General features: G+C 35.3%; 1 long non-coding RNA gene across 1 annotated transcript in view; it reads right to left on the bottom strand.

Annotated features, from left to right (window-relative positions):
- Window positions 1–14,490: 14,490 nt before the first annotated feature.
- LOC109455350 (uncharacterized) overlaps window positions 14,491–27,172 on the bottom strand; it is a 112,727-nt gene continuing 100,045 nt past the window's right edge. The window contains exons 3-4 of the long non-coding RNA XR_012494376.2: window positions 17,891–17,982; window positions 14,491–14,694 (exon numbers count right to left, since the gene is read on the bottom strand). This is a non-coding gene — a long non-coding RNA (uncharacterized LOC109455350). The remainder of the gene's footprint in view (window positions 14,695–17,890; window positions 17,983–27,172) is intronic.

The following is a 27,172-nucleotide window of genomic DNA, read 5'->3' as shown; positions in this document are numbered from 1 at the left end:
AAGAGTGATAATATAAAAGAAAGACTCTCCTTTTTTGTGGCCCCCAAAGCAGAATAAGGAACAATCCAAGTCAGTTAAACTGAGTAGGTGGCACTGACAGAGGGTGGAAGAGAAGCCTTATAACACAGTGAACCTGTTCCGCTGGTGTTTACCCAGAGTCTGGGGCAACACCTGCCGCTGCATTGGGAGTAGCATTGGCCTAGATGGGAGTCCGGTTCTAGGACCCTGTGGCATCTAGCCTAGTCCTGCCCTTGGCAGTAGACACCTTGGGTGATAGTCAGCGAACCTGCCGTGCACAGCTCACACTCACTTGTAAAATGGAAATGCTACCACCTATGCCACAAAGCTCTGTGGATGCAATATGACAATTTATAGAAATTTGAAAGCACATTATGACTTTTAAAACTGTACTGTGCTAAATAAATATCAGACATTATTACATGAAGGTAAATCTGTAATTTTTTCTTGGTTTCAGAATTTGACTATCACACACATACAAGCCAAGACTGCCATTTTCTCTTTCCATATGTCTTTGCTTCAGCCCCTTCTAAACACTCCCTAACCGACCATACTCATCACGACATCAGGGAGGAATTTTTCTTAAGAAATATTGTAATCTGTCCTCCAAATGCACGAAATATCAACTTGTGCCCAAACAGTGTTATGCGTTATCCGAATTCTGTTTCATAGTCCCCTTTCTGGGCATAGAGGAAGATTTGCAGTTAGTTCGTAGCTGTTTGATTATGTTTTGGTCAATGGACTATGGACGGAAATAATGCATGCTGTTTCTGGGCCTGTTCATAAACATTGCTCAGCTATCCATGCTTTATGTCTCTCTTTTTCAGAAATCTCAGAGGCCAGGTATGTAAAATGTCAGTCAAACAATATAGAAATAGACTAGACCCTGAGTCACCATTTGGAAGGTGATCACCCCAGAGTCACTGACACACACCAGACTGACTTGAACTAAAAATAAATATTTGTTGTATTATACCCCCGATATTTCAGTTTTATTTATTGATTTATTTTTTAATCACAGCATAAATTAGTACCAAACAGAGTGGTGGCTAAAACAAACACCTGAAGCATGAGGTGTTGGAAGGTAGGTGGCCTTGACGTGAGAGTTTATCATTCTTATAATCTATTCCGTGCCTCAGCCCCGTTCTTGGGTCACGTTATAATTGTTAGTCCCTTGGCTATTATTGAGGTTACAGAGAAACTAAAAATCATCATCGTAATAGCATTTATTGAGCCTTTACTTTGTGCGGCATTGGATTGCCTTGACTGATCCTCACAGCTTTGCAATAGAGACACTTATTTTCCCTTTTGACAGATAAAGAAATTGAGAATTAGAGAAAACCAGGTTCCATGTTATCAAGTCCACAATGGGGTACCTGGAAAGTTGAGTTTTTCTTATTCTAAATTGTCTGGAGGTAAGCGAGGACAATATCCTAAGGGAAAGTACTTATTATCCTAATTTACTAATCTAGATTACAGGTAAATTGGAAAAGAGCAGAACTCACTGGGGATAGCAAACATCTTAGGAAAGCCATAGATACATTACTTGGGCATGTTTCAAATTGGAGAAAAATAAAACACACACACACACACACACACACACACACACACACACGAGCAACATGCTAAGACATAACAGAACACAAGTAATTTATACACCAGAACACAAGTAATTAAAAAAAGTCTGGGACCCAAAATAGAACACATAGGATTTAGGGAAGATGGCCTTAGCTACAATTCTGGTCTTTGGGCTAGAACTGTGCTGTCCAATATAGTAACCACTGCATGTGTCTGCTGAGCACTTGAAATGTGTCTAGTTCTAACTGAGATGTTCTGTAAGTGTAAAATACATACCAGATTTTGAAGACTTAGTACAAAAATGTAAACTATCACATTCATATTTTTATATTAAATGTTGAATGGCATTTTGGTATATTGGGTTAAATAAAATGTATTATTAATTTTATCTGTTTATTTTTACCCCTTTAATATGGCTAGTAGAAAATTTAACGTTATATCTGTGGCTTACATTATATTTCTGTTGTACAGTGCTGGGCAAGCCAAGGTAACCTGTAGAAAGTTTCTGTTCCAGAAACAATTCAGATTTTAGTGAAGATGATGCTTTGGAGAGTCAGTTTGGAGAGATTTTTCTGAAACCCTCATTTTGTCTCTTGTTCCGTCCTTCTAGATTACCTCTCCTGGCCTCCAGCCATATAGACTCTCTTAGATCTCCTTAAATAATACACTTGCTTAATATTGAGAACTCTATCAACCCCCAAAGTAACTATGGCCAGTCCGGTGCTTCTTAAATTTAATGTACCTGGAAATCATCATGGTGAGAAGAGGTCTTGTTGAATGCAGACGAGTTTGAGTTTTTATGTCTGGGAAAGGGCCTGAAGTGATGCCAAAGCCGTGGTCCAGGGACCATGCATGAAGAAGCAAGAGGCTACGTAGAACACGTTAGGCCCACTAGATATCAAAATCTGGGAACGGCAAGGAGACGTGAGGTGATTGTCATAAACTGTCAGAGTGAACCCTCTATCCTCAACTTACTCTTCTTTCTCCTCTCAGATTGAGCTGTATCTATAAGAAGGTGAAATGAACAGGCCACAGCACAACTAATCTGCTCAATTCTACTGTTGCAAAGATTGATGGAGACCATTGTGTGATCAATTTGGTCATGACACGGAGTATCAGTCATGAGCGTGACTGAAATGAATGGAATCACTTTATTCCAATCTGGTTTGCTTTCATTGTGTAAACTTAGCTGATACTGAGGGCTTGGGGTCAGGAAAATCAGTGCTACACCTAAGTCTACTAACCTTCCTGAGATAATTTATTAGCGAAAAAATTAGCATATTCATGCATATTAGTTATTATAAGGAACAATCAATTTGTCTGCCTTACTCATGTTCTCTTCTCAGAGGATGTGCTTACTTTCTGTTGAAGTTAGAAAGTGTCACAATTTAATATTTATTACAATGAAAATTATGTGTTATAAGATAATGCAATCAATCCTCAAATTAATTCATGAAGTCAGCTCAAAAATAATTTCTAAAGGAGAATTAAGGAAAATGTCTGGAGTAATTATACAGTATTTGGTATTAGTATATATTCTTCCAAATTGCTACTTGGAAGAAAATCTTTACCTTTTTGGCAATTTAAAAAATATTAAAAAATAATCTCATTACTTAAGTCTCAATTTGTACTTCTTTGCAGTGTGTCTAGAGAGGCATAGTCAGTCATGTCATAGCTAAGAATAAATTTTTCATGACACTTTGGGGTTTTTGAGGTCCTCTGAATGGAAACTTTAAGTCTCTGTGACCTTGAGTCTCATTTTCCATCACTCCTTAACGTCAAATTACTTTACCGTTCTTTTGCTTGTTATTCCTGCAGTGTCCTCCTTATTTGAATTCAGATCTTGTTCAAAACATTGGCTGCTACTTTGACCTACACTGACATTTCAAAGGCTGAAGAATAATTAGTGAAATAAAAACCTCATAATTACTTTCTAACACACACCCACACAAAACCTTTTGTTGAGCTGGCAGAATGGATTGAGATTTTTGTTGTGTTGTGTTTTGTTCTAAATGATTGAGCATGAAACTAAAGTGAAGTGACAGACATTTCTTGAATGCACAAAATGATCTGAAAGCTAAGATACTCAATGTTTCGCCTAACAGTATTGAAATCTTATTTAAGAATCAACTCCATTTAATATCTGATTTTAAACTTTAAACTCTAAAAAAAACAGGCCTTTCTTTGGAAATCACTGCAAAATAACATATGATACTATATTAATAACAACAGTTTGTTTAATTTTTTTGTTGGCTTTTGGCTAGGTTGGCGATGACTAAACAGTGAATTGATGGGATTCAGATATTAAGATCACTCCAACTATCTTAGGAAAACGTTTCCTACAGTATAGACATGATGCATATGTCTGTATTATACCTGCTCTTTCCTTTTATCTGATTTGTTAGTTGGGCTTAGACTTGTGCATGTGGATTTATCCATATTTGTTGTAACCAAGTAATAGCTTGCCTGTAGCTACGTAACTTTCTCAGTCAAATAAGAGAAAATCTGATAGATAAAGACTATTGTGGGTTGGGTCCAGTGAGAAAGATTCATCACTGAGTCTTTGGGTTCACAGGTTGTTTCTATAGAAAAAATATGGTTTTAAATGTTAGACAATTATCTTACTAAAAAACCTTTGACAATACCTCTCATCTGTAATTCAGCTGGTCTGTCCTGTGATTCTTTGCAGTATAGGTTTTGTTTTGTTTATTTTGTTTTAGATTATTTCTTATTTTTGCTGTTTGTACTGTTTTCAGAGAGTCTATCATAATAGTTAATGTACTCAATATGTTGAACAAACATGCTCTTTTGTGAACAAAATACAACCTAAAGTTGTATTTCTCAAACTTTTTGTTCTTAGGGTTCTTCATCATGACTGAGGACCCTAACGTACTTTTGTATGAGTTTTATATCTGTTTATTTTAGAAATTAAAATTTAAGAATTGAAAACAATAGCACATACCACATGTTAACAAAACGATATATTTTTATTAAAAAGACACATTTTTCAATAAAGAGTGAGAATAGTGTCATTGTTTCGCGTGTTTGCAAATTTCTTTAATACCTAACTTGATAGAAGAAAGCTGTAAGATATTTCATGCAGCTTCTGTAAAATTCTACTACATGGGATAAGACTGAAAAAGATAAGTCATATCTTAGTATTATTATGAAAATAGTTTTGACCTTGTGGACTTTCTAACAGTGTCTTGAGGACACCCCTCCCCCAGCCCCGCAAGTCCTCAGACTACACTTTGAGAACTCCTGGTCTGATGATGAAACAAAATATGACTGAAAAATTCTTTATTAAAACCTCAGGAAGATTGAAGGTGGTACCTCAAACAGAAAAAAAGTTTCTTTAAGAACCTCAAGGGTATACCTCACAGATCCTCTCATTAAACAACAGGGCTCCTATAAATATTAAGCATATTGGCCTATGGAGCGTTCTAAGAACCGCAAGGTGGTGAAAGATTTATTTGTGGGTGTGGATTTTGTCTGGTAGAATGAAGCCAATAGCTTCATAGGAAGCCCATAGGTTTTTAAGAGAATTATATTGTGGTTAAACACTGTCACCTTGAATTAAAAGCGACAGAGAATACAAAATTAAAAGAGGCCTTTGGATCTCTGAACTGGTATAGGCAGGATGCAGACTGAGAAAACTATTCATTTGCAAACACGGGCCATTTAACTTGGAAATAGAAGGGTGACTCAGTGAGTGGAATAAGGGGCCCAGAAGGCCAGGCCAAGAGCTATGAAGATCATTCCCAGAGGATAGGGCCCAACCCTAATCAAGAAACTGCCGTGACATACCTGGCTGCATTTCAGAATTTTTAACCAGAGATTCCTACTGTGTTTTCCCGAAAATAAGACCTCACCGGACAATCAGCTCTAATGCGTCTTTTGGAGCAAAAATTAATATAAGACCTGGTATATATTATATTATATTATATTATATTATATTATATTATATTATATTATATTATATTATATTATATTATATTATATTATATTATATTATTATACCAGGTCTGACATTAATTTTTGCTCCAAAGGACGCATTAGAGCTGATTGTCCGGCGAGGTCTTATTTTCAGGAAAACACAGTATGTACCTCTTGTATTCTCCTTTTATTGTATGTGTGTGTGTGTGTGTATGTGTGTGTGTGTGTGTGTGTGTGTGTGTGTATGTGTGTTTGTTTGTACAGATATCTTGTCTCTTTAGTTTATAGGTCATGAGATTGGGAAGCACTCTACTCAGGAGTAGAGAACACATAGCCAAGGATCCTCATTTATACTTGAACCTTATTTATATAATAAGAACCTAGATAGTTTTGGTATAATGGAATAAAACTTTTGTCGGTCTTTGGATTGACTGAGTATATTTTGCATGTTGGAGTGACATGAATCTTTTGAGATCATGTACAGACTGTGATAGTCAGCCCCCAAATTTGCTTGCAGCAATTCTTGCCTGTTGATCTTCCTGCACTTGTGTAGTCTCTCCTCACATGCAGTTAGGCTGTGTGACCAATAGAATATGATGGAAGAGACAATATTTCTTTTGAGACTGGGCTCTAAAAGAAATGAAAGCTTCAGCTTTGGTCTTTTGGGTTTCTCACTCTGGTTGAAGCCAGCCACCCTGTGGATAGGCCTATGCGGAGAAGAACTGAGTTCTGGGTAATAGCCAGCAGCGACCTGCCACTCTGAGAGCAAAGTACTACTGGGAAGCAGATCATCCAGAATAAGCCTTCAGTTAACTGCAGCTCAAGCCAACATCTGACTGAACCTCACAAGATACCATGAGCCAGAACCTCTCAGTTGAGCTTCTCCCAAATTTCTGAAAGAGATTAAATAATTATTGTTATTTTAAATTTCGGTGTGATTTTAAAATGTAGCAATAGGTAATTTATATATAGGTCAGACCGGAAGTCTTTTTGTGTAACCTGGAACGTGAATCAGGAATACTGACAGTGGTTGTGATTCAGGCAGAGTAGCATGGAACTTTGAAGAGAGGACCTTGTTGTTTTCTCCCCAAACAATCAAGACGTGGTTCTAGTTCCACAAATATCCAGGGGTATAAATTTTACAAAGCCTTTTGAACTTTCTGGGATTTAATTTATTGAAAATAAAATACTTTGGTTACATGATTTCAAGGGATCCCTTATAATTTGAAAACACTAGTTTTTGTCAACCTACTTCCACACACCAAAAAATCTTAGAACATTTCTGGCATTTTTTTTTACTAGGGGAATTTGGTATAATTTCACTAATTTGAATGTGCTACCTTACGTCATTTGTTTCTCTGTCATCATTTGAAACCTTCCACCCAGATCTAATGTAAGTGTAGGTCTTTATTTTTTTCCCTTAGTTAAGAATTAAAAATATAGCATATTACCAAATTTATTTTTAATTTAAAAATCTGTAGGTTGACCTTTAAGTTTCACATCAGCGATAGCCTTGGATTTGGTCGTTATTGTTTGAAAATATATTGCAAACCAAATAAATGTTGTAGAGTAACACAGATATCAGTGATAACTGGAATAAGAACTTTTGATTGGAAGAATGTATGATTAATTTCAGTAGCAGCATATTAATATTTATAATTTGATATGGCAGATTTATTTCAAGTTATTCATAGTGTTTATTATGTATATTATGTTTTACTCAATGATTGGTAAATTCTGAAGGTAATTTGAGCATTTAAAAATGTTCTGCCTTTATATAGCAAGGAAAGACAATGAAGAGGAACTACTGTCCTTTCATATTAGGATCTCTTTAATTCAGCAATAAATATTCACCAAAGTGCATGCTATCTTGAGATAAGGTCACTTTAACCATCTATTCCATTAAAAATATGTTTATTTTACTTATAGGTGTCATCCATTAGGACAGGCAATTGACGTTTTGGCTAGTGGCCTTTGTCAAGGAAACAAAACTTACTTTTAATGGAATGGAAGTTTCTAAATGACCCAGTCTCAAAAAGCATGCACTTTATTATAAACTAGTCAGCCTAAAACGCAATTTGTGCTGCAGAAGGTAATGTGGTTATTTATGAATAGCATTATACTAGTTGTGTTCATCTAAGTAGAAAAAAGTCTTTGAGGTACTTAGGAAATCACGTAGGCATTCAACAATTTCTTTAATTTTCTCTTTTATTTAGCTTTTTTCTTCTTAATGCTCTCTTTATGCCTGTGTCTTTTTCCTTGCCCTTGTTTTTCAGTCTTTTGCCTCGTGGTTTCTCCCAACTTCTCTATCTTCTCTTTCTTCATTAAATTTAAATCATTCTTTTTCCTTCTAGGAGAAATTCAGGAGGTTATAGTATGCACACATTTCCCTTATATGTGTGTCTCTGCTATTCCCATTTTTCCTTCTCCCTCCAGTGTCTCCTTCCCATTGCCTATCTATGTCAGACAAGCATTTTACCCAGTTGTTCCAGGGAGGGCAGAGTCTACATCTTTTCAAATAGTTGGCTGGCTCTCAGTCCAAAGAAATATAGAGGCAATAGCTCAGCAAAAGAATAACGAAAAATCAATTATTATTCCACAAGTCTCAGATCACTGATTAATACTTTAATCTTAATATTTCACTTCCCATTTGATTTTGATGACATGTGGCAATACAATGGTCAGAGTTAGATTTTTTCCATGCTATTTAAAATTAAACTAATAGCTGACTTTACCAACTTTTTCTTGCTTGATAGCAATTGGGGAGCAGACTTATCACATGTTTGGATTCACTAATGAATTAATGGCCAATGGCTACTTCTAGTTCTGTAAAAACCCTAAAATGGACTTTTTCTCTGGTCATACTGTGGTAACAAAAAATTCCAAAATCTCAATGGCATAATACAATTAGAATCTTTTTTTTTTTTTAATTAACACAATGCATACTGCTTTCTTTCTCACTGTGGCTTAGCTGGGGGCTTTGGACATTATGTTACTCAGGGACTCAAGCTAATGGAATCTCCTTCTCAATACATACTTCCATTTTTCTGTGTGAGTGCACTGGCTCTTGTAGTTTTCATCCAGGGGTGACACATGATTACTTCTGTTTATATTTTATTGGCCAAAGAGAGTCACCTAACTTAAAATGTGTTGGGAAATAAAGTCCTACCTTTAGCCTCAAAGAACTAACAGAAGCATTTATGCATGCACTGATTCACTCACTACACAAGACTCTAACAAACTCATGGAGTCACTAGAATTGGGGATCATGGGTTCAAAGTCACCACACGATTGGAAGACCAGTTCTTTTACTTGCCTGCACTTTGGGTTATGGATGCTGGATCATATACCATTATGTAACAGTGGCTGGAAACAAACACCGAGGGGTGGTTCAGAGTGAGACACTGGTAGCCTTTGAAGTCACCACAAGCTGGGAACCATCTTTGTTTACATAAATAATACGTTCTTTATGCTGTAATCTTTACATTTTGGATCAAATTAATGTAGTTACTCTTGTTTAAGTTCCAGGTCCTTGGGTTATTTCTTTTGTTTTTGGCAATCCCATGAGAAGAAAAACAAACTCATATGATATGAGAGGAATAAACAGATAAAGGAGAAACCCAATGTCTTAGCAGCTTTATAAGCAGCAGATGTAAAGGTGGTCGTGTTTCCTATTAAAATTACTTCCAATTCTTTATATATTTTAAACTTTCATAGAAAATAGATTTCTTTTTTATTATTTATTTGGTTGGATAGTGCTAATAGTTGGTGAGCATATTTATTTTTGTACATTCATTTTGTATATTTATATACAATCATGAGATATAAAGTTTTATCTCTGAGTTTTAGCTCAATATGGAAAAACATATCATTTGCAAATAATAATTTTTAGAACCTATTTTCTGATATGTATACTTACGTACTAGTTTTGTTTCATTACATTAGCCAGAATTTCCAAAACTCTGTTCAATGAGGATTAACTACAAAACATGTTTATTTTGTTCTTGATTTTAATGGAAATGCCACTAGCATTTCCCCAAAATGAGTGTTGTAAATTTTTTTCTATTTTTCTTAATTTTTGAATTCATTAAAATATCAGTGCTGTGTACTACTTTCTATCAGGTGTTTTTATAATGCATTTGATTTGCTTTATTTTGACCATAGATTTGATGTACACTATTACTTTATTTTTTATTAAATCTTGTTTTTACTTTTATTCCTTATAAAATATTATTTTATTTTTGTTTCTACTTTTATTTAGGATTAGACTATTGAATATTTTGCATCAGGATTGCATTTACTCATATTTTATTTAGGATATTTACTATTATGTTACTTTTGTCTTATTCTGGTAAGATTGTAGCATTGGGGAACCATCCTTGATAATTTGTGAGAAACAATATATTATGTTAGGCCAATGTATTAATGCAGTTTCTATCATATAGAGAAATAGAAAATAAAACAAACAAGCTTGGAAGTAGTTCTCTACAACCAGGTAATGTTTTTCCTGCCAATGTTTTTCCTATAATAATATAATCATTATTATAATCAAAACGTTAAAGAAAACACATTAAAGAAAACACATCTTCACGTTTAAAATTAATCTAGAGTGATACCTGGAACTGAGTATGGAGATGCCTTCCAAAAGTGAGTACATCTCCCAGTAAAAAAGTTTTCTCAGTTTAAGTTTGGAATGTTTGTAAAGAAAGTAAACCGGAGTTTTACTTTGCTTCTTATTCTTGTAGAATTAGTATACTAATTCTGATTAGTATACCTAATGAAAAATCTGACCTTGGTGATATTCATGGCCTGGTTTAGTCAGTCAGTCACCAAGTATTCAGTGAGATCTGTGTGCCAGCAGGATGCTCTATGTTGGGTAGGAACTGAGAGGCCAGTGAAAGAAAGTTGTTCCTCACTCCAAATCTTAAAGTTACCTAGTCGTCGGGGCAGATACCTCTGAGAAAAAACAGTGTCTGGTGTGAGTGTTTTTAAAAGAGCTCTAGGTAATTAAGAAGAAAGACTGTTTCCAAAGGAGATCATCATGCTGGGAATTCTTAGAAAGACTGATCATATAGAAAGAGAAAACTCCCTGTTTCAAGTGAAGAACAGATAGTAGAGCCAGTGGGTCCTCTGAATTTAAAGGGCAGTGCTTCTTCAGCTTTATTGCACATTAGAATGAGCTGAGGGGCTTATAAAGCTCCTGTTGCCCAGACGTCATCACAAATCAATTAATGTAGACTCTTTTTGTGGGACCCAGTCATCCGTTGTTTTTAAAGCTCCTCAGTTGATTCCAATCTGCAGGCAAGTTTGAGAACCACTCCTCCAGAGTTGAATCATCTTGCGGGTGGAGAGAGGTTGCTTTTACGAATTTTCCTTGTCTTGTCCTCATCTAAGATCTCATGAATCAACATCTCTAGGTCTGTGTCTGAGCTTCTCAAAAAATTTGTTTGAACAGTTAAAAGAGCAGATTTACTATCTAGAGCAGGAGTGTCCAAACTTTTTTCAACGTTTTTTACCAAGGGCCATATGTGGTAAAATACACAAACAGCCGGGCCACTCACGCGAGGTGAAGTACGTATTGTCTCACCTGGTTTATTTAAGTAAACTAAATATATGTTTGGAATTTGCTGCGGGCTAATTAACAATGGATTGCAGGCCGCAGTTGGCCCGTGGGCCGCAGTTTGGACACCCCTGATCTACAGACTGCACTGTAATTATACTTGTAATTAACCATGGTTCATATGGGAGCTAACTTTTCTGAAAAATGCTGGAAAATAATGACAAATTCCGTTTTTAGAGTTGTATTAAATATTTTGTATATTTACTAAACGAATGGATGATCTTATGTGATGACTACAGTTGTTTTCTGAGGTAGTCACAGGATTATTAGTGTCATTTGCACAGGTGATATGAAATCAAGACTGTTAGAAGCGACACAACTGTCTAAAATTCACTCAGCTTTGGAGACATGCATTAAGGTTTTGTATCCTCTAGATCACTGTGACACCATTGTTTATGCATGTATGAGGATGAAACTTATGGATTTTTATCGTATAGTAGGTCAGTGATTGACCATATATGCCAAGGCCTGTCAACATTCCTAATACACAGGCAAGCAATCTCCTTTGATGGTATGTAGGGAAATGATGTGTTTTCATTTAATGCTTTACTTTCGTTAACTGAAGATCAGTTGATAAACAATAGTAGTTTCAAAAGGCAGGAAACTTAATGTGACGAATAAGGGTCAAAATAATCAATAATAGTTTTATTTTTTGAGGAGCCACTCTGTGCAACTGATTGTGATAAGAATTCTCTATGTACTAAGCTCATTTATGTCTAAAAATAATGATGAGAAAGTATTATTACCCCATTTTACAGTCGAGGAAATTGATGCTCAGAGAAGTAGTACGTCCTTCCCCAAGTTCATCAGATATTGGTGGAAAGGAGATTCTCATCCCAGCCTGTCTGATGCCATAGCTTGTGTTCCAACCACTGAGCAATGTACTGCTAGCAGTTAGATAAGCAAGTACACTCACTGGGAGAAAGAAAGTATTATACCTTCATGTCTTTGTTCCAGAGACTAAGGAGAAAGAAAGCAGCCATTTTCATTGGATGGTTACAGTTTCATGATCTGGTGCGATCATTTTTATGTATTCTTGCAGAACATGATATAGTAAACACTCAGACATCGGTTCCTAAACTTGGATGTGAATGAGAAGCATCTGCATAGCTAATAAGGAACACAAATGCCCAGACTTGCTGAAATAGGATGGGTGCAGGGGCTTTGTAGTTTTACCAAGTTCCTTGGGTGACTCCGCTACCCACCAAAGTTTAGGAACCACTGTCATGAGTTATTAATCAATGAACCACTTGTGCCGGTGTCGTTAGTTCTGGGAAACAGTGCAGGGCTGCAAGTAAAATGAATGGTAAATGTAGAACTGTATATTGATGTGAATATAGGTATGTATGTATATAAAATATTACAGTGCAGCCTTTCTTAAATTGTGCTCTATGGAGCACAAATTCTGGAAGTAGTTAATATATGGTCTGAAGCTAGGACATGTGGCTGATTCATCTGAGAAATGGTGTAGGCCAGGCCAGACCTCCTTCATGAATATGTATAGTTCTCAATAGCATGGAAAAATCTCCAAGTAGTCATGAAATAATGCAAATTTTTAATTTAATTAGTTAATTTTTATTAACTTTTGTACACTTAGAAACTTCTTAACCCAAAGTTAGTTTAACATATTATTACTCCCTATCTATTAACATCCCTAGGGTACCAAGTTTGAGAAGCCTCAGTATAGTAACATAATGATTTAAAGACATATGAAACACTATTTAAGAAAATCCCTTTTTTGGAAGGTATGTGGTCATTCTTGTTGTCCATACAAAAAACAAAAATGTAGTGAAGTAATGAAATATTAGCAGGTAGGAAGTTTATAATAAAGGGACGTTATAAAATAGTAAACAGAAATATTTTAATGAGATGTGTGTTTGTGGTGTAGTGACAGGATGCATAAGATGGAAGAGGGCAGTGAGATATGTACTTTCCAAGATTTTAATGAGATTCATGAAGAGTTCTATGTAATAAGACATATATGTTAAAAAGTTGTAATGAAGTGGAATACGTGAGATGGTTTAATGAGCTGTCTCAGGAAGTGTCCTGTAAGATGGGCATCCTTCAGGGCTGAAATGAGATGGGTGAAAGGAAGAGTGTAATGAGCTGGTCACATAAAAGAGAGGCGGTATAATTAGATGCATAAAAGAAGGAAGGGAGAGTATATAAATTTTCAAAATATGTAAGATAATGGGAACTATGTTTTAATGTAATAAGATGCAGAAATGAAATGACAATGAGATACAGAAATGGAATCGTGTAATGAGATATGTAAGGACTGTGTAATGAGATGTGCATGTTTAAGGGGTGTAATGAGATGCAAGATGGGAAAGGTGTAATGAGATGAGCACGTTAAATAATATAATGAGGGGCATGAAGGAAATGATGTCATGTCACATGAAAATTGAAGAAAGTAATGAGATGTGCATTTTAAAGGACTGTAATAAAATGAATAAAAGAAACTAAGGAGAATGAAGAGATGCAAAAATCAAATCTTATTAATATGATGTGAAAGAAAGAACAAAAAGTAATGAGAGAAGGTGTTTCACAAACTCTATTTTTTAAGACCATTCTCTTCCATATATTTATTTTGACCTGACAAACATTTTTGCTGTCCAATCACATCCTAAACACTTTCTGTGGGAATACAAAGATATACATGATTCCTATTCTGAAGGGTCCACAAAGACATACAAGTATTTAAATATATGGCAATATATCATAAGTATTAATCAAATATTACAAAAGTTCAGAGATGGGAGATTATTTTGGTTCAAGATATTTTATACATCATGGAATCAAATGTTCCTTTGTGGTATCTTCAAGTTTTGTAATTTTACCATTATTAATTTTTCCATTCCTTTGATCTTTGGGTTTTCTCCCTGTATTACCTGTTTTTATATAAGTAGATCTTAACTTTTTATTTTTTATTTTTTTAAAGTCTGGTTCAACTATCCCATCCTCAAAGTAGCTTATTCTAATCTCGCTCCAGGTTAACAAAAGAAAACAAAAATGAGCTTCTACAGTACTTTACACTTTTCTTACGAATTGCATCATCATATACCATGTTCTTGGTGAGTAACATCTATTAATTATCTTCCTGAATGTCTGTGTGCTCTTCCTTCTCAGTCTAGATCAGATTCAACTTTATTTTACTCACTGAGACTGAAACTTCCACACAGTAGGTTCTTATCAAGTAATTCTTGAGTGAATGAGTGATTAGGTAAGATATACACCCAGACAGGCTCTATTCATGAGGATGCAAATAATATAAATAATAAATAAACAGATTCTTAAGATTGATCCAGTTACATTAGACAGAACTTAAATCAACCCACTTGGAGAGGAGGCTCCCTCACAAAATCAGAATTCTTCAATATAAAAGAAATATTTTCATGAGCTTGCTGAGGAGGTTTGGTTTTACCATAAAGACGCTGACCGGAGTAGGAACATGCCTGGTTTTGTTTTTCACCAGATATCTGCTTGCTTCATTTATAAGCACTTCAACATTTTCAGGAACACAAGTGCTATTTTAATCAGTCCTGGAAGGAAATAACAGAGCGATTCATTACTGAGCTCATCAACCTGAGGAACAATTGTTTCATATGTCATTCTTGAGTATTCTTCATTACAAGATGGCCTTCACATGATAACAAGCCCAGATGGAACTACATTGATCTAACTTTTTATTTTATTTTAATGTGTCCTATATTGAATTCACTTGGGAAGTAGGCCGTGTCAAGTCAATTTTCTTCAATTATTTACAAACTGGATGCAGCTGTGAGGTGCACGTTGCAGTAATCCTAATGATTTATATAGGATTTTCCCCCTCACAGGTCTTGTGTATGAAGGAATAACATTCATAACTGATCAAAGCTCCAGAGGCAGCCACAGGTCACAAAACATGAAACGTATACTTGTCAGATGGGTGAAAAAAATCCATCTTTACGCCATGAGTACATTGACCTGTTTTGTCTCAGCAAAAACATGCTTGCTAGCTTGGTATTCATAGCTTCAGAATTCCTTTAAATATCTAGGATATTGATTATTTTCCAAATTGTTTCGCAGGTTTTCTCAGTACACTCAATCTCCTTGACAATTCTGTTAATATTGATGATACCTATCAAATGCTTTTCCAACCAACTTTTTCCCCACACAAGCCATTTCTCTCTTGCTCTGGATAGGTTCATGCTCTGTTCCTAACTTGAGGTGGTTTATTTCTTTCCATCACATTAAATAGTAGCTGCAGCATTAAAAGTTCTGTGAACTATACTTTCCGCACAATCATTTTACTTTCTCTTTCCAGTCTAGACCCATCATTTTATTCCAGACATCCATGGAGATAGTACACTCTGACTACTTCAGCCTCTGCACTTCCTGTACATACAATGTGCAGGAAAGACTCTGGAATCGTTGGGCAAGGGTAATCTTCACTATTAATATGGATCATATCCATCCTCTCGCTTGCAAACAACCATTGTGCCTGACGCATATAAACAGGGAGCCATCCTTGCTCAGCTGCCCTGCAAACCCTAAATCTATTAGTTTGTGGGACAGAGAGAGCAATTTTATTCCAGAAGCAGACAGGGTCAGTTTAATTCTCGGACTCCAGCTATACCTGGGTCTTCGAATGCTCATTCTGCAAATAGAGCGGTCATTATGGAGTACTAGTCCGTCCTTTAGATAGAGCAACAAGTTGAGCTTCCTGATTATCTGATTTTGAACTTCGACCTCTATGTTAATGACAGAATTGCTGCCAAATTTTCAATATGCTTTCCTTACTTTTACTCCAACTTTGATTATTGGTTTCTTATCATATACCCCTTGCACAAGCTCATTCCTTACTAATTTGCTTAGTATTTCAGTTTTTCAAGGAATAGAACTTTAATATTAAACCTTAGAATTAGCTGAAAACACTTTCCAGTACTAACTGTTTGCCATATATTTTAAATCCTACAGTGTTATGTGCTCCTGTACCAACCCTCTGGAAATTTAAAAAATAAATAAATAATAAAAAGTATTATTAGAGAATTTAGTTGAGGAAGTCATTGTTGAAACTTGAATTAGTGGTCTGAAAAATCAAGTAATAACTTAAAACAGAAGAAAAGACCAAAGAAATATAAATCTGGCAGGAAAAAATAAGATACTTAGAAAAGAGATAATTAATATACCAATGGTAGGGAAAAAATGGGGAACAGATGGAAGGAAGTTGATAATTACATAATTATTAGAAGAAATTTTCCCTGAGATAAAAAAATAATAATAATTGAATATGTAGATTGAAATAGCTCGCCAAGTTCCAGGCAAGATGATTAAGAATATAGATACACATAGATATACCTTGGTAAAATCCCTAACTCTAAGAATAAAGAGAAAGGCATAAGCTTAATGATGGAAGGTATGAGTTAAAAAGGACAAAATAGTATTCAACTGGTTTGGACTTTTTCATCCTCATCAGTGGGACTCAGCAAAAGGTGAAATTATACTAACACATTAGATCAATGAATATAAACCTTGAGAATTCTATACCCAACCAAGATAATTCTCAGCTGCAAGGGTGAAAGTATTTGCGAATGGAGAATATATCACCTATGTACAAAAACAGTCTGGTAAAAAATACTCAAGAAAATATTCTAACTAAATAACACATAAATCAGAGTCCTCAAGATTGGAAAAGATGAAGTATAGAAGTTATGAAGAATAGGAAAAGATGAAAAAAGACACATGGGGTATTTCTCTCTCTCTCTCTCTTTCTCTCTCTCTCTCTCTCTCTCCTCTCTCTCTCTCTCTCTCCCTCTCTCCCTCTCCCCCCCTCTCCCTCCCTCCCTCCCTCCCTCCCTCCCTCCATCGTTTCCACCTTTCTTCCCTCCCTCCCTCTCTCTAAGTGAATAATAAGTGATGGGAGATATTTAAGTCACAGATACTACAAGGGGGGAAGACTTAAATTAAAAATATGAAACTATCTTAGCATAACGGAGGACATGGGAGGATGTGGGTGGTAAAATAACAGTGTTCTGTAGGCATGAGTTTGGGAAACTGGGGGGAAATAGAACATCTTGTTGAGAAGAAATAGTTGAATAGCTGGTATATTATTAATAATAGAAAATATGTGTTTGAATATGATAATTTGGAAATAAGATAAACACTAGTCAAAAGAAAAAAAATACAGAACTCACAAATTATAAAGGGGAAAGAGGAATCATAATTTGAAAAAAAAAACTATCAAAAACATAAAGAAAAGAAATAAAACTAAGCTGAAATAAGATAGAATATTGAAATAAAGTCTATCAGTGGATATACTAAATGTGAGGGACTTGATGCCAACTACTAAAAGATAGAACTCATAGGGAGCTCATAGGAACAGGGGTTCAGTATGAATATTAAACAGGGTCAAATCTATGAATAAAAAGACTAAACAGGATAAAGATAAGATTTTATGATCCCTAGAGCTATAATTTATAATGAGGTCACCTCATTAACATAAATTCAGGTATGGTTGGAAGGGGCTTGTTGTGATTAACAAAAGACACCTTTATCACTCATTTAGGAAATGCCAGATGTTTTGGGAGCCCTGTATCAGGAAGTGGAGTGAAGACCAAATATGTATTTCTTATAAGTTACAATATCACAACAGGCACCTGGGTCTTCTGTGAATCACCCATCTCAGGGTTGCAGGAAGCTAAAACCATCTGGACAGTTTTGTCATTCTTACAGTGCCTCGATTTCTTAAAAACTTACAATGAGTTTCTTTGACCTTTGATCTGTCAGGTCTTCTAATTGTTTTGGTGGTACCCATTTCCCCGTATCAGAATTCTTGCTGCTTGGAAGTCCTAGAAAATACCAAGAAGAGCAAATATCAATTTTTTTCTAATGGATCCAGCAAGAGAGACTTTAAGTAATTTATCTTCCCTGAAATCCAGGTTTTATAATTTGCCCATATATATGTATATATGTATAACTACAAATAATGATTTGACCATATATACTTTTTCAAGCACACTTGCATCATTTATGTAAACTGAACATGTACTAGGGTCTGGAAGCAAGTCTCAAAAAAAAATCAGAGTTAATATTGTATATCAGCTCTCTGACCACAATGCAGCTAGTTTAGAAAGTGATAATAAAAATATTTGAAAAAGATTATAACTATTTAAAATGTTTTTCCAAATAAATAATGGGTCCAATAAAAAAAAAACAAAACATAATGGAAATTAGAAAATAACGAGTGATTATGAATAAACTGTATATTAAAATATTTAGGATGAAGTTAAAATATTACTGTGTTAGAGGTCATCAAGACAATGCTCTGGCTCAATAATTTCCTAGGAAGACTCACAGGACTCAGCATATAGTTGTATTCATGGCTATTACTTATTACAGCAAAAGGATACCAAACACAACCAACCATGGAAAAAGCATGGGGGCGGCGGGGTTTGGCAGAAAACAAGAACAAGTTTCCAAGAGTCTCTTCTCAGTGGTATCACACCAGGATGTGCTTAATTCACCCTGCAAAGATGGTTTGACAGCACATATGAAATGTTGCCAATCAGGGAATCTCTGTGACCCAATGACCAGAGTTTTTATAGGGGACTCGTCACATAGGTACCCCTTGCTGGATAAGTACCCAAAATCCAGACTCCCATAATGGAAACTGATGTTCAGAATAAACCATGTATAGTGAGTCACTTTTATCAATCAATGGCAGGAGCCCTCTCAAATCCAGGTTGCTAGATCCTAGCAAGACCCAAGCCTGTAAGAAGGCCTTTTGAAGGAAAGAAGTCAGGCCTGCTGTGATAGCTCTTGTCTGCAGTTACTTAAAGGAAAAATACATCACCTTAATTGCTTGTATCAAAAGAAAGGTCATCCAAAAGAAAAAAAAAAGTTACAACAATGGCAGAATTAACCTTAAAAAAAACATGAAATGAAAAAATGAAGAAAATGATGAATGAAATAGACAGCAAAACTATAATAGAATCAACTACGCTAAAATTTGATTCCATGAAAAGAGACAAAAATTAACTGGAAAGACTCTAAATAAGCAGTGGAGAGGAGAAGCATAGAAATGAAAAATTGAAATGTTACTACAGACAGGATATTTAAACAGTAATAAAACTATATGAATAATTTTATATGAGTAAATTGTTGTGATGAAATAAAGATTCCTTGACATTCCTATCAAGAAATCTATGTCTGTTGTCCTTAATTCTGAAAGGGCTTTATGATAATTTGACTAATAGAATGTGGAGAATGATGGTGTACTCCTTTACTGGACTTGGACTTTAGATGACTGGCAGCTTCCATTTCCTGTCTCTTAGAACACTCTTGCCTGGAGCCAATCCATCTTGCTTTATTGAATCCAAGCAATTCTGTGGAGATACCCACATGAAGTCCAGCAGCCCCGGCTCAGGTCCCAAGCAGAGAGCTTCCCAGCCATGTGAGTGAGCCATCTTGGAAGTAGACCATTCAGCTTCAGTTAGGCCCTTCAGCCAATGCCTGAGAAGCAGGAACAAGCCATCCAACTAAACCCTACCCAAACTGCAGATTAGTGAGCACAATAAATTATTGTGTTATTTTAATCCACTAGGTTTTGGGATCGTTTGTTACACAGAAGTTACGGAAGAGAACAGAATTTGATGAAATTGACAATCCCATAGAAAAATACAATTTTCTGAAATTTACTCAAAGTAAAGTGGTAATCCAGAAGAGTCCCAATGCTATTAAATAAATCAAATCAGAAGTTAAAATTTTCCATTCAAAGCAAATGAAATCCAGATAGTTGTACAGATGCCCTCTACCAAATAGTAGACAAATTATTCCAATTTTATACAAATTCTCACAGAGAATAGAAAAAGAAGAGATATTTTGCTACTTATTTTATTAGACCAATATAACTTTGATAGTAAACCAAACGTAGTATGAAAAAACAAAAGTCAAAGACCAATGTCACTTGTGACCATAGATAGAATAGTTCCAAGGAAAATATTTGCAAACCAATTGTAAGGGAACAAAATTTGCCACCCCAAAATGTGTCTCTTTGGCATGAGGATTAATTTAGGCTTCTTATTTTTAAGAAACAGAAGATTCAGAAAGTTTTTCTTGTTATCTCTCCCTTAATTGCCCAAATGAGTGTAGATACAGGGCCTGTTCCAGAATAGAATTATCACCAAAGATATCTACAAAGACTATGGGCCAGTGGTGGGGGAGACTGGCAGGGCCTAGAGATCAGAGTCCACTCTGTGTCACATTGTCTGCATGGCACAGCAAACATTTGTTTACCAGACATGTGCTTCTCCATCTCCGGGTGAACTGCCTTCCTCCCCTGTGAGTTCCAAACACTACCCTCTTTTCCTTTCTCCAGAGAGCATATAAGCCTCAACTGCCTGATTTGTCCTTGTGCCCCCCCTCCACATTCTTGCAGAACCCTCATATGTATGAAATTATATTGGATTTTCTCTTGTTTATCTGTGACATGTCAATTTAATTCTTAGACCAGAAAAACCTAGAAGGGTAAAGGAAAATTTCTTCTTCCCTGACACAACTAACAAAGTATATTAAAATATTAGTGAGCCATGATCAAGTTTTATTTATCACAGAAATGAAGGAAGGTTTAGAAAAGAAAATCTAGAAATATCATTCACCACATTTATATTAAAGTGGAAAAATAGACTTTGACCTCAAGCAAAATAAAAACAAAAACTCTGAAAATTATTTAGCATCCACCAAAAAACAAAAAACCCAGAAAATCAGGCAGAGAAAGGATTTCTTTAACTTAAAACAGCGTATTTATAAGGTTCTTAAATAATTTTATAATTTCAGTTTCAATTTTTAAAAATGTTATTACATTTATTTAAATGTAATTAGTACATTTAGGATCAGACTTTATAAATTTTCAAATTATTACCCATTTTCCAATACTGTTCAATGAATAATTTTTCCCACTAAGTTGAAGTTCCTTCTTATCATTTATGAAGTATTTTTATGATTTGCATATTTTTCTAGCACTTTCTAAACTTTTGAACTTACATTTTTTTGTTTGTTTTAATATGTGTTAGGTAATATACTGTCAAAATTCTTCTTTTTCATTTTTTTAAAGAAATTTTCTTCAACCAAACAAAGCAACCTTAATTGTTATTCAGGTCACAATAAATTTATAGACCTAATTAGGGAAAATTGATACATTTTTTAAAATTAAAGTTCATTGGGGTGGCAATTGTTAGTAAAGTTACATAGGTTTCAGGTGTACAATTATTTTTATGATGTTGAGTCTTCCAGAAAAAAATATGGCATGCTTTTTCAGTTGTTTATTTTTTATATTATACCTCAGAAGTGATGTAAAATTTTCTTCATATAGATCATGCCTGTTTGTCTGGCGGGGTAAATTTCTCTGATATTATTCAATCTATTTCCAGTTTTCTCTATTCAGTGTACATAGAATGAATAGAGAAACTGCGTATGTATTCTCTACAAATAAATATGTATACTTAATAGCATAAATAGAAGACCTGTACAGATCTTTATTCCTCTCTCATTAAAATTATACAAATTTATCAGTTGTTTTTTTTTACATTTTTCTATTTTTATTTTTTGAGTATCATTATAAATGAATGGCTTTTCCAAACACAACCTGATTCAGTCAACCAGAATTTTTTTCCTTTTGATTCTCATGTTGTTATAGTTGGCTAGTGCAAACCCCTATAGATATTCCTCTGTGTTTTCAGCACTACCCCAGGCATTTAAAGAACATCAGACAGAGAAAAACAAATATTGTGTGATCTCTCTTATGTGTGAATTCTGAAAAAAAAAAATCACAAAACAAAAAAAAAACCCAAACACAAAAAACCCAAGTTCATTGATACAGAGAACAGATTGGTTGTTGAAAGAGACAAGAAGTGGGGAGTGCGAGAAATGGGTGAATTTTATTTTTTCAGTTTAAATAAATTGAATAAAGATTTAAAAAATATATTTGTTCATTCTAAAAAAGCATCTTTGTTTTCTAGCAACAACGTTATCCAGGCCCATCTTGATATTTCTTCTGCCCCAAAGAACAGGTTGCTTATAATGAAAAGTATTATCAAAGATCAAAATCTAAGTGCTAGAGGAGCAAAGCAGCTTGCTCCACATGGATATTTTGCTTGGTACTATGACTCCCCTTGTGGGGGCAGAGCCCCAGAAAGTAGTTTCCAGGCTCTCGGCCTCACATAGACAGGTGCTGGCTCAGGTAGTAAATGGCCAACTGTGATTGCATGGCCATCAGCTGTGGCTAGTTGGCCGTCAGCTGTAACCAGTGAGCCATTGGCCACAATATAACTGCTGTGGCTACGCTAGGAGGGAGAAGAAGAGAGAGGAGAGAGAAAGAATGGGGGCTAGTAAGAAGATGGCGGCTGGCCTGGCAAGTGTGGATGGCGGTTTGCGGACAGTGTGGATCCAGCCTCCAGTGAGAGTATAGTGCCGCCAGAGAGAATATAGTGGTATGACTCCCCTACCTATGGCTCCGTGGGTGTTCCTTTTTGGCCTCACCATATCCTGCGTTCTTGTGTGGGGAGCGGGAGCAGAGACCCCGCAGGCCTCCCTGCACGACAAATGGCGCAGCGAGCAGGGTCTCCCGCACGACACCCCTCATAGACCACTTAGTGATAGACAATGAAATCACTTTCCTTTTTTTAAATTTGTGTTTTGTTTTATTTTTAGTCTGTAATGGTACCTACAATTTAACTCCAGCATTGCAGTGCTGCTAAATCCTTTTACACTCAATTCTAATATATCTTTATTTTCCATAACATTTCCATTTGTATGTTTAGCTCCTCATCCAAGCTGCAATTATGCTGCTTTCCATAATGCTGTCTACCAAGACTTTGCATTACATTGACCACAATAAACAATACAATTAAATTTCAATAATTACTATGAAAAAGAGATATAATCATGTTTTAGTCTACTGATATGATTGGGTACCTTAAAAATTCAATACTCTAGTAAAGAAAACTAACAGGTTTAATACAGGAATTTGATAATGTAGCTAGAAATAAGGTTAATATGCAGAAATTATTAGCTTTATCCTTACTGGCAATAACAAGGTAGAAATAGAATTGGGGAAATAATCCATTTCTAATAGAGACAAACTATGTGATAAATAATTCACTTCAAGAAAATTGTAAAATTACATTACAGATATAAAAAAAGTTCTGAATAAAGTGGGAAGACATGATGTAATTATAATAGCAACTTAATTCTGTTTTTCTTTAACCTTTGGATTATATATGATATTAAACTTCCTATGCAAGGAAATGTATACATATATAGCTAAAATACATGAAAACAAGTAGGTATGGGTTCCCTTACTACATATTAAATCATACTATAGCAATCATATTTTACTGCTATAATCATGTATAACAAACGGCATAAAACTCAGTGGTTTATAGCAATAAGCGTTTCTTCTTCTCACTGTATCTACAGGTTGGCTGGGATGGCTTTTCCTCAGGCTTTGTGATGACTGGGCTTGAATCCAGGTTTCAGGTTGTTTCAGGTCTGTTTTCACATTCTTCTTGGATCATGTGGGATGTGGGCATGTTCTTCTCATTGTGATTCACAGGAAGACAAAGGCCTTGGCTTGAAACTAGTACACTGTCATTTCTGCCTACCTTCTGCTGGCCAAAGCAAGCCACATAGCCAGGCCTAACATCAGTGGGATGTGGGAAATATATTCAGTTCACTGGGTCGCATGGCAAGAGAGAGTGAAGAACTGAATACAGTAGCCTAACTGCCTCCAGTCACTACAAAAACCAAACAGTATGGTATTAGCTTAGCCTTCTAGTAATCATGCAAATGTAATATATTACAAAACTGGACAATCAATTTGATGGGAAGAAAATGGTTCAGTTTATAAATGGTATTCAACCAAATGGCTGACTATCTGAAAGGAAACATATTTGAATCCCTATTTCACACTATATTCAAAGAAATTTTAGCAACATTATAATTTAAATGGTAAAAAATAAAGGTTATACTATTTCAAGAAATTTAGAGGATTTGAAATAAAACTTTTAAAATAAAAAGGCAATAATGAAACTTGAAAATAAAATATCGCCATATTTAACTATGCAAAATTTAAATAGTTTCGTGTGTAGCAAAAGCAAATCCAGTAGATAAACATTATTTGGGGAAAATATTTTTAAAGTATATGGCCAGTATACATAGTTTATGATGACCATCTATAACATAGAAAAAGTTCTTAAAATTCATAACAAAGAAATAAAACAGTAGAAAAACAAGCAAAAGTTATAAACAGGTGTTTCAGAGAAGAGCAAATACAAATCACAAATACATATATGAACATAAGTTGAGCCCCCATCTATCCCCAATTTTCAGGGAAATCCAAGTAAAGTAATATTGAGAACTTATTTTACACTCATATCATATTGGCAAAAATTAAAAAAAGAATAACACCTATTACTGGTGAGGATCATAGAAAAACATTTTCAGATATGAATGGTGGAAATATGCATTGTTGCAGGCTCTTGTGGAAATCAATTGAGTAGCAATTAAAATTAAGAACACATTTTTCAATCAGAAATACTATACAGTGGTACTCTATCCTATAGAAATAAAAGCATTCATGCATAAAGACTCTGTAAGTTGATTTTTTTTTTTTTTTTTTTTTTTTTTTTTGCGTAGGGGGAGGGATTACTCATAGAAATAAAACTTGGGAATCAGATAAACGCACATAAGTGAGTAGGAGCTTGAACAAATCATGGTATATTTTTATGATGTTATTTTTATGGTACAATTGTACAGCATTATTTTATACAGCAATTAGTAAGGAAGAGTTATATGTATTGTAAACTAACGAGAAGTGGGTGTGGAAGAAGAAAGGACATGGAGGGGAAAAGTAAGCAAGCAAACACTGTGGGAATGAATGGGGTTTGTGATTGGGAGACAATGAGTTCATAGTATTTAGGAGATGCAACAGGTCTTGGTTGGGTGCTTATTGTAACATGGGGAAATAATCACCAGTAGTGAGTGGGAGACTCATTGTGAATCCACACACCTGACTTGGAGAGAACTCTTGGTTGTAACTTGGCTGGCTGCCGGCTTAGTCCCTATTTCTAGGTTCTTTGAGACCTTGGTGGAGAGTGTGTTTGAGGAGGCGGGTTGTGCTGGCTCAGAGAACAGGAAGCTGGAGAGAATGTACAGTAATTACTCAACAGTTCAACCAACTCCTGTATCTGGAATTCACATTCTTATTCTCCCTAAAAGTAACCATAAGAAAATCATAGGATTTTAAAGCCACGTTCAACTACTTCATTTTACTGAGGAAGCAACTGGAGTCCACAGCTTAAATCATTTATTTACATTCACCTCCCTAGTGGCAGATCTAGGAGTAAAGTTCTTACCTCTCTATACCTTGACTCTGTGTTTACATTCCTTGGACCAGTTTTTTAGCATTTTTCACTTTTCCTTATTTTGAACCTCATTTGTTTTTCAGTATTAATTACTTTTTCTTTTAAAATAGCTATAATGGTTATACTTTATTGAGCTATAATGGTTATACTTTATTGAGTAGCTATTATGTGCCATATTCTTTGCACACATTGTCATTAATCCTTGCAACAACAGTCTATATTTGGATATTACTATAACCATTTTAACATTGATGAAACAGCCATAGAAAGATAAATAATTTGCCCAAGATCCCACAGCTAGGAAATGGTGCAGAGGGGATCTGAACTAATGACAGAGGCTGAGTTCTCTCTATTTTGCTGCATTGCATTTACTTCACCCCCACGAATTCTATTTGTGTCCTCTTTGGGGTGATATTGCCTCTGTCTTGTCTTCTAAAGCAGTAGTTCTCAGTCTATGTGACTATGAGGACTATCTTCTAACATCAGACATTTTCTCAGACCAATATCTGATAATTATATTTTAGTATTTGCAATTATTGAGAACATACATAATAAAAATAAACTTCTAAGAATTCAATTAAACAATACATTTTGAGTTAATTTATATTTGATTAATCTTTTAGTACCTACAGGCATTTGAAAAGACTATATGTAAGCACATTATTTTATCATTTGAAAATGCGTGGAATGTATGTGGATCTAAACATTCCTAAGGATAGTTCAGGGACTCTCTGGGGATCCTCAATTCTAAGACTGGGTGTCATTGCTCTGTAAGATTTCAGCATCTGTTCTGTCTGCTCTCTTAAGTTATCAGCCTCCAGTTTGCACAGGCTGGCTCTTATCTATTCTGATTTTTAACTTATTCCGTTCCCAAGTTCCTTTTGCATTCATTGCATGATCAATGGCCTAATAAGATGATAAGTGGTCTGCTCAAGATGATAAAACAAGGAGATTGGACTCAGCATCTTCTTATAAACACTTCTTGGTCATAGAGCAACCATTGATCTCCGACCCTCCTTTGTCTTCCACCTCCCAGCTTTGAGGCAACACTCAAACTTTTTTCCCACCTACCCAACCTCTTGACAATTCATTTCAGAAAAAAGCATCATCTGTCTGTGTCACCAGCCCCTGCCTTATTTACCTGTTCCATGCTATCTATCTACTTACCATCACCACCCCGCTCAGCTTAATTCTAATATAATTCGGTCTTTTGATTTTATAATCTATCATTTACATCACTGTTCATTCTTCGCATAATCTGGGTTTTAGGCAGAGGCAGGAAGTAGTGAAGAATTCTGATCCAGTGTTTGTTAAGCCTTGATATGGAACCATGCTTTTTATTTGTCTGATTTGTAATTCTAACTCAAGTGATAACTTCTAGGCTCTTGTTCCATTCACCTTCTATAATTTTTATACTTTCTATGGGTCACAGAACATTCCCTTAGGGACCCATTCATATAAGAAGACTCCATGTTAGAACTCCTGAACCCAGGTACCACCACCTTCACCACCTATACCATCACAGGGCTGTGTGATCCAACTCACAATACTAGCATTCTGCTCTGGTCCCATTCTGATTAGGTTCCAGAAGCCAGCCTATCTCACCTCTTCTCTCACT

This window comes from Rhinolophus sinicus, chromosome 3 (assembly GCF_057876585.1).
Source record: "Rhinolophus sinicus isolate RSI-liver-muscle chromosome 3, RSI-T2T, whole genome shotgun sequence".
Lineage (NCBI taxonomy): Eukaryota > Metazoa > Chordata > Mammalia > Chiroptera > Rhinolophidae > Rhinolophus > Rhinolophus sinicus.
This window is presented reverse-complemented; position numbering and strand designations above follow the sequence as displayed.